This window comes from Neophocaena asiaeorientalis, unplaced genomic scaffold, assembly GCF_003031525.2.
Source record: "Neophocaena asiaeorientalis asiaeorientalis breed wild unplaced genomic scaffold, Neophocaena_asiaeorientalis_V1.1 scaffold540, whole genome shotgun sequence".
NCBI lineage: Eukaryota > Metazoa > Chordata > Mammalia > Artiodactyla > Phocoenidae > Neophocaena > Neophocaena asiaeorientalis.
Window position 1 is genome coordinate 4616208 of NW_020172141.1, and position 8842 is coordinate 4625049.

Below are 8842 nucleotides of genomic sequence, written 5' to 3' on the forward strand. Positions count from 1 at the left end.
AAACCCTTGCTTGAGAATGTGTCAAGAGAGCTGGAAACGCTCAGCTTGGGGAGGAGACGGCTCGGGGTTTCCAAACACCTGATCTGCCTTGTTGCAGAGGGAAGATTAGCACCTTCAGGAAAAATCACCATCATCTCACTTTCCTCCTCCTTTTCTTCCAACTTACTATCCTTATAACAAGACAGAACGATCTAAGCCGTTTCACTGTGATGTCCCAGACCTGACCCGTTCTGGACTAATCCTATTTCCAAACTAGATTTAACTCAAAAGAAAACAATGGAAAAACCCCTTGATCTTGCCTCCACCCGGTGATCCCATCTACTGTTTTCTCTTTCTACTGTTTTTTCCTGGACTAAGGAATGGGCTGAAAAAATATTTGCACAACTGATTCATTCTTTCCAAACAACTGCCATTGTCCAAAACGTAGATGGCCGAGAACCATCCCCACTCGCGGGTCACCAGCGAGAGCAGGTGACATTCCGGGTTACTCCTCACAAACCACCGTCACGCTGGGCAGAGGGCACAGCTTCCTGATGTGACTTCCCGATTCTCAGCCGGATAGCCACAAGCTTAGCAAAGCATCCTTTGTTTCCACTGTGTGGAGCTTCTAGTGTTTAGATTCTCAGACATAAAACAAGCAAACCGTCTGTGGTGGTCACAGTCCCTTCTTTTGTTGTCGTCACAGAATAGAAAGGAAGATTTCCCCCACTCGTTTGTTTGTTTAGCCACTATTTTTTGAGTGGACTGTCCTGGGTGCTGTGACAGGGTGATAGGGTCTGTGCTCTCGAGGATCCACATTCGATTGGGGTGACTTAGGAAAGGCTGGGTGCTGCGGCAGCAACGGGCTGACCCCAGGACAGCTGTGGGTAACCCGACAGGAGGTTGGCCGGGCTCTGCTCCTCGAGAGCACACCCCAGACGGGATGTGAGCCCGGCTAATGGAGGCCCCCCGGCTCAGGGCAGGCCTCGGGGGTTCACTGAAGCAGGCGAGGGGGAGGCAGAGGGTTGCCCACGGGTCGCCGCGCTCACATCCCGTCTTGTACCCCACCCCTGCCAGCTGAAAGAGTGCTGGGAACCGCAGAGGACCGTCGCCATCGGGCAGCAACACGGACACAGACGCTAAACACGGGAATAAACAGACGGGAAAAGTCCCAGGCAGGAGGGCAGTGCCGCTCCGATGATGGAGGATCTGCCCCCAGTGAGGGAGGCTGATTCGAGGAACTGACTGAGGGAAGGTAGGCCACGGCCCCCGAGAGCTACCCCGACCCGCAGGGGCTCCTGTCCCCCGCATCCCAGCCTCCCCGCTCCCTGCACCCCACTGCCCGGACTCCACCCGCAGCCTCTGGCCAAGGTTGAACAGCGGGGAAATGTACCATCTCCCACTCCCGTGGTCCAGCATCACCCTCGGGCAACAGCAGGATGGCCCTTCTTTGACTCTCCTCCTTTCCCCGAATGTCTCCGGAGTCACCCTGATGGCTTGGACTGACTGCACTATGGACCCTGGTGAGGGTAGCAGGTGCCTCATGGTCTGTGCCGACTCCATCCCCTCCCCCCTCCGTAACAGTAATCCCCATTTCGTTCAGATACTCGCCTCTAAGAAAGGTCACTTTGTCCCCAGCTCAGAGAGAAATCTCAAATAGTCTAGACCAATCGTTCCTCAACCCTGGTGGCATGCTGGAATATTATAATAATTTTAGGAACTTCTAAAAAGATACTAATGCCTAGGATCCTGAGCTTCAAAAGCAAGTTTTATATAGACTTTATTTTTTAGAGCAGTTTTAGGTTCACAGCAAAATTGAGCAGAAAGTACAGAGATTTCCCGTATGCCCCCTGCTCCCACCCACGCACGGCCTCGCCCACCATCAGCGACCCGCACCAGAGTGGTGGGCTTGTTAACAGTCAATGGGCCTACATTGACATGTCGTTAGCAAGGGTCCTGAGTTAGTCTATGCTCCGGGGTGGAAACTGGGCATTAATATATACATTATATATATATATATATATGTTTTTTTAAGTTCTGTAAGTGATTCTAATATTCTGCCAGGGTTGAGCACCCCTGGCAGAAGCCACTACTGAAGTGTGCTATCCCAGCCAGTGACTCGGTGAGGATGGGCACGCCACCCAGTTGTGGGTGGTAGGGTGTGAGGGGAGGTCTACTGGGGGTGGACTCTGGGAGAGGTTCCTCCCTGATGAAAACAGAAGCAGCAGAAGGGATGCGTCCTCTTCTTAGAAGTTGGTGTGTCTGGATGTGACACCTGGCATAGGGCAGCCACCTGTGACCATGAGGACAGCCTCCTCGAGGCCGAGTAGACCTGCTAAGAATGGGGGCTCAGAAAGATGGAAGCAACTTGACCCTACCCTGTCTTTGGAGTCTTTGTTAATACATGATGATAAGATGTCCTTTTCACACAAAACATTTGAAGTGTGTTTTCAGTTATTTACATTTGAAAGCATCTTATTGATGGAAGGAATCAACCGCTTTGTCTGGGACAGACTCTACCCTCCTCCCCTCCCCTGGCTGGTTCCATCTCTCCTCTTCCTCTTAGTGTCTCCTTGTCCCAGCGTCTTCCCCCGCAGGGCTGCTTGTTCTCCTACCTGAGACGCCCGCTCAGGCTTTCTGGCAAGTCCTTCCTCCCGGGCTCCCCTCCGTAGCCCTGAAGCAACTGCCCACTGGGCCTCCTGATTCTAAAGCCCCGAGCACACCCGCTGCTCCCTCCGGCCACTGCTGACCCCGTGTTCTGTGCTCCGAACCAACAGGAGAGACAGGACTTGCCCCAGATCTGCTCTGGGACTGTGTCAGCCAGGTTGAGAACAGGACACGGACTCCACTGCAGGTGTTTTCAACAGAGGGAGATTAAATAAAGGGAATCAGGGGAACTCCCTAGCGGTCCAGTGGTTAGGGCTCAGCGCGTTCTCTGCTGAGGGCGCGGGTTCAATCCCTGGTCGGGGAACTAAGATCTCACAAGCGGCGTGGCACGGCCAGATGATAGATAGACAGATGATAGATGAAGGGAATTAGGTCTCTACCAAAACACAGGAAGGGCTGGAGGAGCAGGCGCTAGGCAAGGCCTCCAGGAACGGCTCCCAGGAAGCGCGGGAAGGACACTCCTGCAGAGTTACTCCTCCACCTGGGGAATGAGACCCACCTCTGAACTCACTGCCACGGGCTGGGAGGTGGCACTGCCACCATAACCGCTCTTGTCCCCAGCCACGGTGGTGATGAGACACATGACGGCCGTGGCAGAAACCCCCAGGCGTCCATGCCCTTGCTTACCAAGCCAAGTTGCCAATCTTGTATGTCAGGACAGAACTGAATTCTCACTGAGAGCCCTGGCTGAAAGAGAGTCTGGGAAAGGTGGTTTTTAGCAACACAGAAAGCTGCCGGCAGGAAGGGTAATGGAGGCTGAGGGCCAGCTGACCTACGGCTTCTTGATCGCCAAGTGGTTCTAATTTCAATGTTTACGTCCTGGGGTTAGTGTTAGTTCTCCAAGCCTCACTCTGAAATGGGCTCGGAGGTCACTCCTCGGTGGAGAGTTTTTGCTTTAGAAAGTTTAGAGCAAATGGTCCAACAACAGCCAGGGCTGACCAAGGCCCTCCTCAGCACCAGCCTCCCCTGCCGTGCTGCCCCCACGCCAGCAACCATTGACTTTCCAGCCAGGAGTGTTATATAAGCTGCATATTTATTTTGTTTCTAAGAAATTTTGAAAATACCAAGCAGGTGTGACCTAAGCTGCTTAATTCCTAATGGCAACAGAGGTGGCTCCTGCAGGCGAGGCGGCCACAGGCAAAGCCGCTGCCCAGGCTCAGAGCCAGGCCGGGCAGGACAGGCGGCTCTGGGGGCTACCCAGGGTGGGAGCACCTCGGGAAAGCCGCGTGCCCTCGGGGGCAGGTCCAGCGACTCTCACTGTGGGGCTGAGCCCGCGGCCGCGGGTTCCCCGCCTGGGACTGAAGCTCTCTGCTGGGAGGGCAGCCTCCACCTGCCAGGTACTCCCTCCAGGCTGCTGTCAACTCCGACGACTGGCTGCAGCGTTTTAGCAAAGCAGGAGGGTAGAGAGGGCTGGGTGGGGAGGGAGGACAGGGGTCAGTGAGAAGATGTTCTCACCTCTCTGGTCTGACCCAAGCTTTTAGGTCGAAAGATGGGGAGAAAACTCACACCTTCTGTTCCCTCACATGACAATGAGACCCTGCAGGTGCCAAGCTTTCCCAACGACTGCCTCGCCACCTGGGGAATGCTGCCCGGGCCTGATGCCAGGGCGCCGCATTCACAGAACATCTTTCCTTTGAGCCAGAGCCAGACGTGAGCTCACGAGTACTCGTATGACCTTCCGGGAAATGAATGTTTATGCTCATAGCTGTTTTGCTGGAGAAAGACGACAGCTCTCTGTTCCCTGAAGCCTGTCTGCCTGGCAGGTGTTTACAGGGTCGGGGGCTGGTAGAAACTGTAATGACCCGTCCTCTCTCTCGGGAAGGCAGAGGGAGAGAGGAGAGGAGACCAAGCCTGACTAGATACCCTGGCAGTAGGAGCATCTCAACACGGAGTTCTTCAGAGAACAGGCCGACAGTTGCTAGACAGACAGAGGAAAGTTTTCTTCCCCTTTCTGCTCCAAACCTGTGTTCAGCGTGATACACGCTGGAGAGGCAGTTGCATAGCACACGTACTGTGTCTCCTCTACACAGCGCCCATGGCAGACATTGCAAGTCGATCGCAGAACTCGTCTACTGAATTGTCTGAGGTTCACAGCACAGCAGTGCAAGGTAACATCCATGAAGAGCCGGCAGGCTGGAGGAAAACTCTTGCCATCCCAGATGGAGCAGAAAGAAAGTGTGCTTTGAGATGACACAGACCCAGCCTCACATTCTGGCCCCGCCACTTTATTTGGGCAAGCTCTGTATTTCCCTGAGCTTTGGTTCTCTCATTTGTAAATCGGAGATAAGCATATCTACTTGAAAAGGTTGGGACAAGATCAAATGTGATGATGTGTCTCACGCTGCTGGTCCAATTAGCACATAATGGAGAGACACCTCTACACACCCTCCAAAACTCAACACACATTCTGCAGGAAATCTCTACAGATGAAAATGCCGCGAGCCACGCTCATTTTTCTCTTGAATCCTTTTCTCCTCCTCCTCCTTCTCTTTCTCCTCCTTCTTCAAAAATATTTGTTATGCAACAAAATCTGTTATGCAGATTATTTAACCTACTTAAGAAAAGCATCTCAAGGATTTGTGCAGTGTTCCTTGACCTAAAGGTAAATTCTGGGCCTCTAATGAGTTCGTCTCATCTGGTGCATACCTTTAGAACATCAGGAATCGAGGACCAGGGTTTAAGGAAGAAAGAAAGAAAAAAGACTCTAACGTCTATTAAGTGCCTACGATGTTCCAGGCACTTCCATATATGTTAGCTCACTTACTTCTTGTGTCAGTTCTTTCTGTGTGGTTTAAAAAATTTTGTTTTTTAAATTTTGAATTGTGGTAGGGACTTCCCTGGTGGTCCAGTGGTAGAGAATCCACCTCACAATGAAGGGGACGTGGGTTAGATCCCTGGTCAGGGAACTAAGATCCCACATAGTGTGGGCAACTGAGTCCACACGCCACAACTACTGAGCTCACACGCCTCAACTAGAGCCCACGTGCCGCAAACTACAGAGCTCATGCACTGTGGAGCCCGCGCGCCACAACTAGAGAAAGAAGCCCGTGGGCCGCGACGAAGATCCCGCGTGCTGCAGCTAAGACCCGAGGCAGCCCAAAATAAATAAAATGAATAATTTTTTAAAAATCTTAAAAAATTTTGTTTCAATTGTGGTAAAATACACATAATCTAAAATTAAACATCTTAAACATTTCAGAGTGTATGTAGCTCAGTGGTGTTAAGTCTGTCATGCAACCAATCCCCAGAACTCTTTTCATCTTGCAAAACTGAAACTCTATACTCATTAAACAATAACCTCCCCTCCCCCTCCCCCAGCCCTTGGCAACCACCATTCTACTTTCTGTATCTATGAATTTGGCGACTCCAGGGACCTCAAATGATACCTCATTAGTGTGTGTCTTTTGGTGACTGGCTGGTTTCACTTAGAATGATGTCCTCAATGTTCATACTGTTGATGTGTTGTGTGGCATCTGTCAGGATTTCCTTCCTTTTTAAAGATAGATCACATTTTGTTTATCCCTCAGTGGACACTTGGATTGCCTTCACTTTCTGGTTGGCTGTTTTTTTTCTTCTTTGTAATTCTATTTTATTTTTCTTCCAGTTTTATTGATGTAATTGACATACAGCACTGTTTGTTTGAGTACAGCATAATGATTTGACTTACATACATCACGAAATGATTAATCACCGTGAGTTTAGTGAACATCTCATACAGATACAAAATGAAAGAAATAGGAAAAAATATTTTCCTTGTGACGAGAACTCTTAGGATTTACTCTCTTAATCACTTTCATATGTAATATGCAGCAGTGTTCCTTTCATCGTGTTGTACATTACATCCCTAACAGTTGTTTACCTTACAACCGGAAGTTCCACTGCCCTCAACCTTCCCACTCCCTCCCCCCCCACATTGCCTCTGTTAACCACAAACCTGATCTCTTTCTACGAGTTTGTTATTTTGTTTCTGAAGTATAATTAATCTACAACATTATGTTAGTTCCTGTGCACAAAGAGTGATTTGATATTTCTATACATTTCAAACACCACGGTAAGTCTAGTTACGATATGTCTCTATGCGAAGATATTACATAGTTATTGACGGTATTACCCACGCTGTACACTTAATACCCGTGACTCATTGATTTTACCACTGGAAGTTTGTACTTCTTAATCTCCCTCATCTATTTCTTTCCTCGCTTCACCACCGCCCCTCTGACAACCACCTGTTTGTTTTCTATCTATAACTCTGTTTCTGTTTTGTTATGTTCGTTGTTTTGTTTTTTAGATTTCACTTAGCATAATGCCCTCTAGGTCCATCCATGTTGTTGCAGATGGCAAGATTTCATTCTTTTTATGGCTGAGCAGTATTCCATTTCATAAATATATACACCACATTTTCTTTATCTCTGGGCATTTAGGTTGCTTCCATATCTTGGCTATTGTAAATAATGCTGCAGTGAACATAGGGGTGTACATATCTTTTTGAATTAATGTTTTTGTTTTCTTCAGAAAAATACCCACATGTTAATTGTTGGATCATGTGATAGTTCTGTTTTTAATTTTGTGAGGAGCCTCCAGACTGTTTTCCATAGTGGCTGCACCAATTTACATTCCCACCAACAGTGCACGAGTGTTCCCTTTTCTCTTCATCCTTGCCAGTACTTGTTGTATTTTGCTAGTAGCCATTCTGACAGGCGTGAGGTGATGTCTCATTGTGGTTTTGATTTTCATTTCCCTGATGATTAGTGATGTTGAGCATCTTTTCATGTGCCTCTTGGCCATCTGTATGTCTTCTTTGCAAAAATGTCTGTTCGGATCCTTTGCCCATCTGTAAAAATCAGGTTGTTTGGGTTTTTGATGTTGAGTGGTTTGAGTTCTTTGTATAATCTGGGTATTAACCCCTTATCAGATAGATTGCTTGCAGATATCGTCTCCCATTCAGTAGATGATAGTTGCCTTCACTGTGGAAAAGCTCTTTAGTTTGATATAGTCCCATTTGTTTATTTTTGGTTTTGTTTCCCTTGCCTGAGGAGACATATGCAAAAAAAAAATTACTAAGATCGGTGTCAAAGAGCTTACTGCCTAGGTTTTCTCAAGAAGTTTTGTCTTTGGTTTTTGGTTGTGGTTTCAGTTCTTACGTTTAAGTCTTTAATCCATTTTGAATTTATTTTTGTGCATGGTGTAGTTTAATGGTATTAAATGCGTTCCTATTGCTGTGCAGACATGACTGTTACCCATCTCTAGAACTCTTTTCATCTTGCAAAACTGAATTTCTACACTGACTCAAATAGCAACTCCCCATTCCACCTTATGCTCAAGCCCCTAGCAACCATTCTAAGAATCTGACTACTCTTGGTTGGCTGTTTGTGATTGGTTGTCCTTAGGCTTTGACCTCCTGGCGTTGAGGCATTTACAGGCTTATGTGCTGATTTGCTCATGTAGGCCTCCTTGTTTATTTAACTTAACTCTCCCCTGAGCAAACAGTTGGGTTCAACAGACCGCCTCATTAAAGGGGTGCTGGTGTGACAGAAAGTGGGGCAGGGGTGTCCTCTTGCCTCCCAGGCTGGCTAGGATCTGATGGGTCAGGGAGGGGCTTGCTCCGTGGTCTGGGAGCATCCTTGACCCTTCATGCTAGGAGGTCTGTCTCCCTAGCAAGACCACGTGAAGGACAGTAAGTAAGGCAGGGGTTTGCTCACTGAGGTCACTATGAAGACAGGAGGCTGGGGTGGGGAGAGAGTGGCAGGTGCAGGGGTCAGGAGGTTGCGAGGAACCGACCTCCACTCACATCATCTCCAGTAAAACGTGAGGCTGGGACGATGGGGCATCATCTCGTAGGAAAAGGGACAGCCAGGCCACAAAGGCACCGGACTCGGAAAAAACCAAATGAGTGAATGAATGAAACGGTGCCCCCCCGCCCCCCGCCAGCGGGCACAGGGTCTCCCATCTCTGCCCCTCATTGGGGCTGCCCTTCTCTTCTCCTCCCACATGTATGCGTCCACTGCTCCAGGCCCCCAGCACCCTGTTTAGTGCAGGATTCCCTCCTGCCTTGCCGGGGCCTGGCCAAGTCTGCGCAGAGCTGCGCCTCCAGCCCCGCCTTCTCTCGGACCCAGCTCCATGCCCACCCCCGAAGTCCCGGGAGAGAATCTGATTGGCCCAGTCTTGTCTTAGCCGCCAATAAACTGTGGCTGAGGGG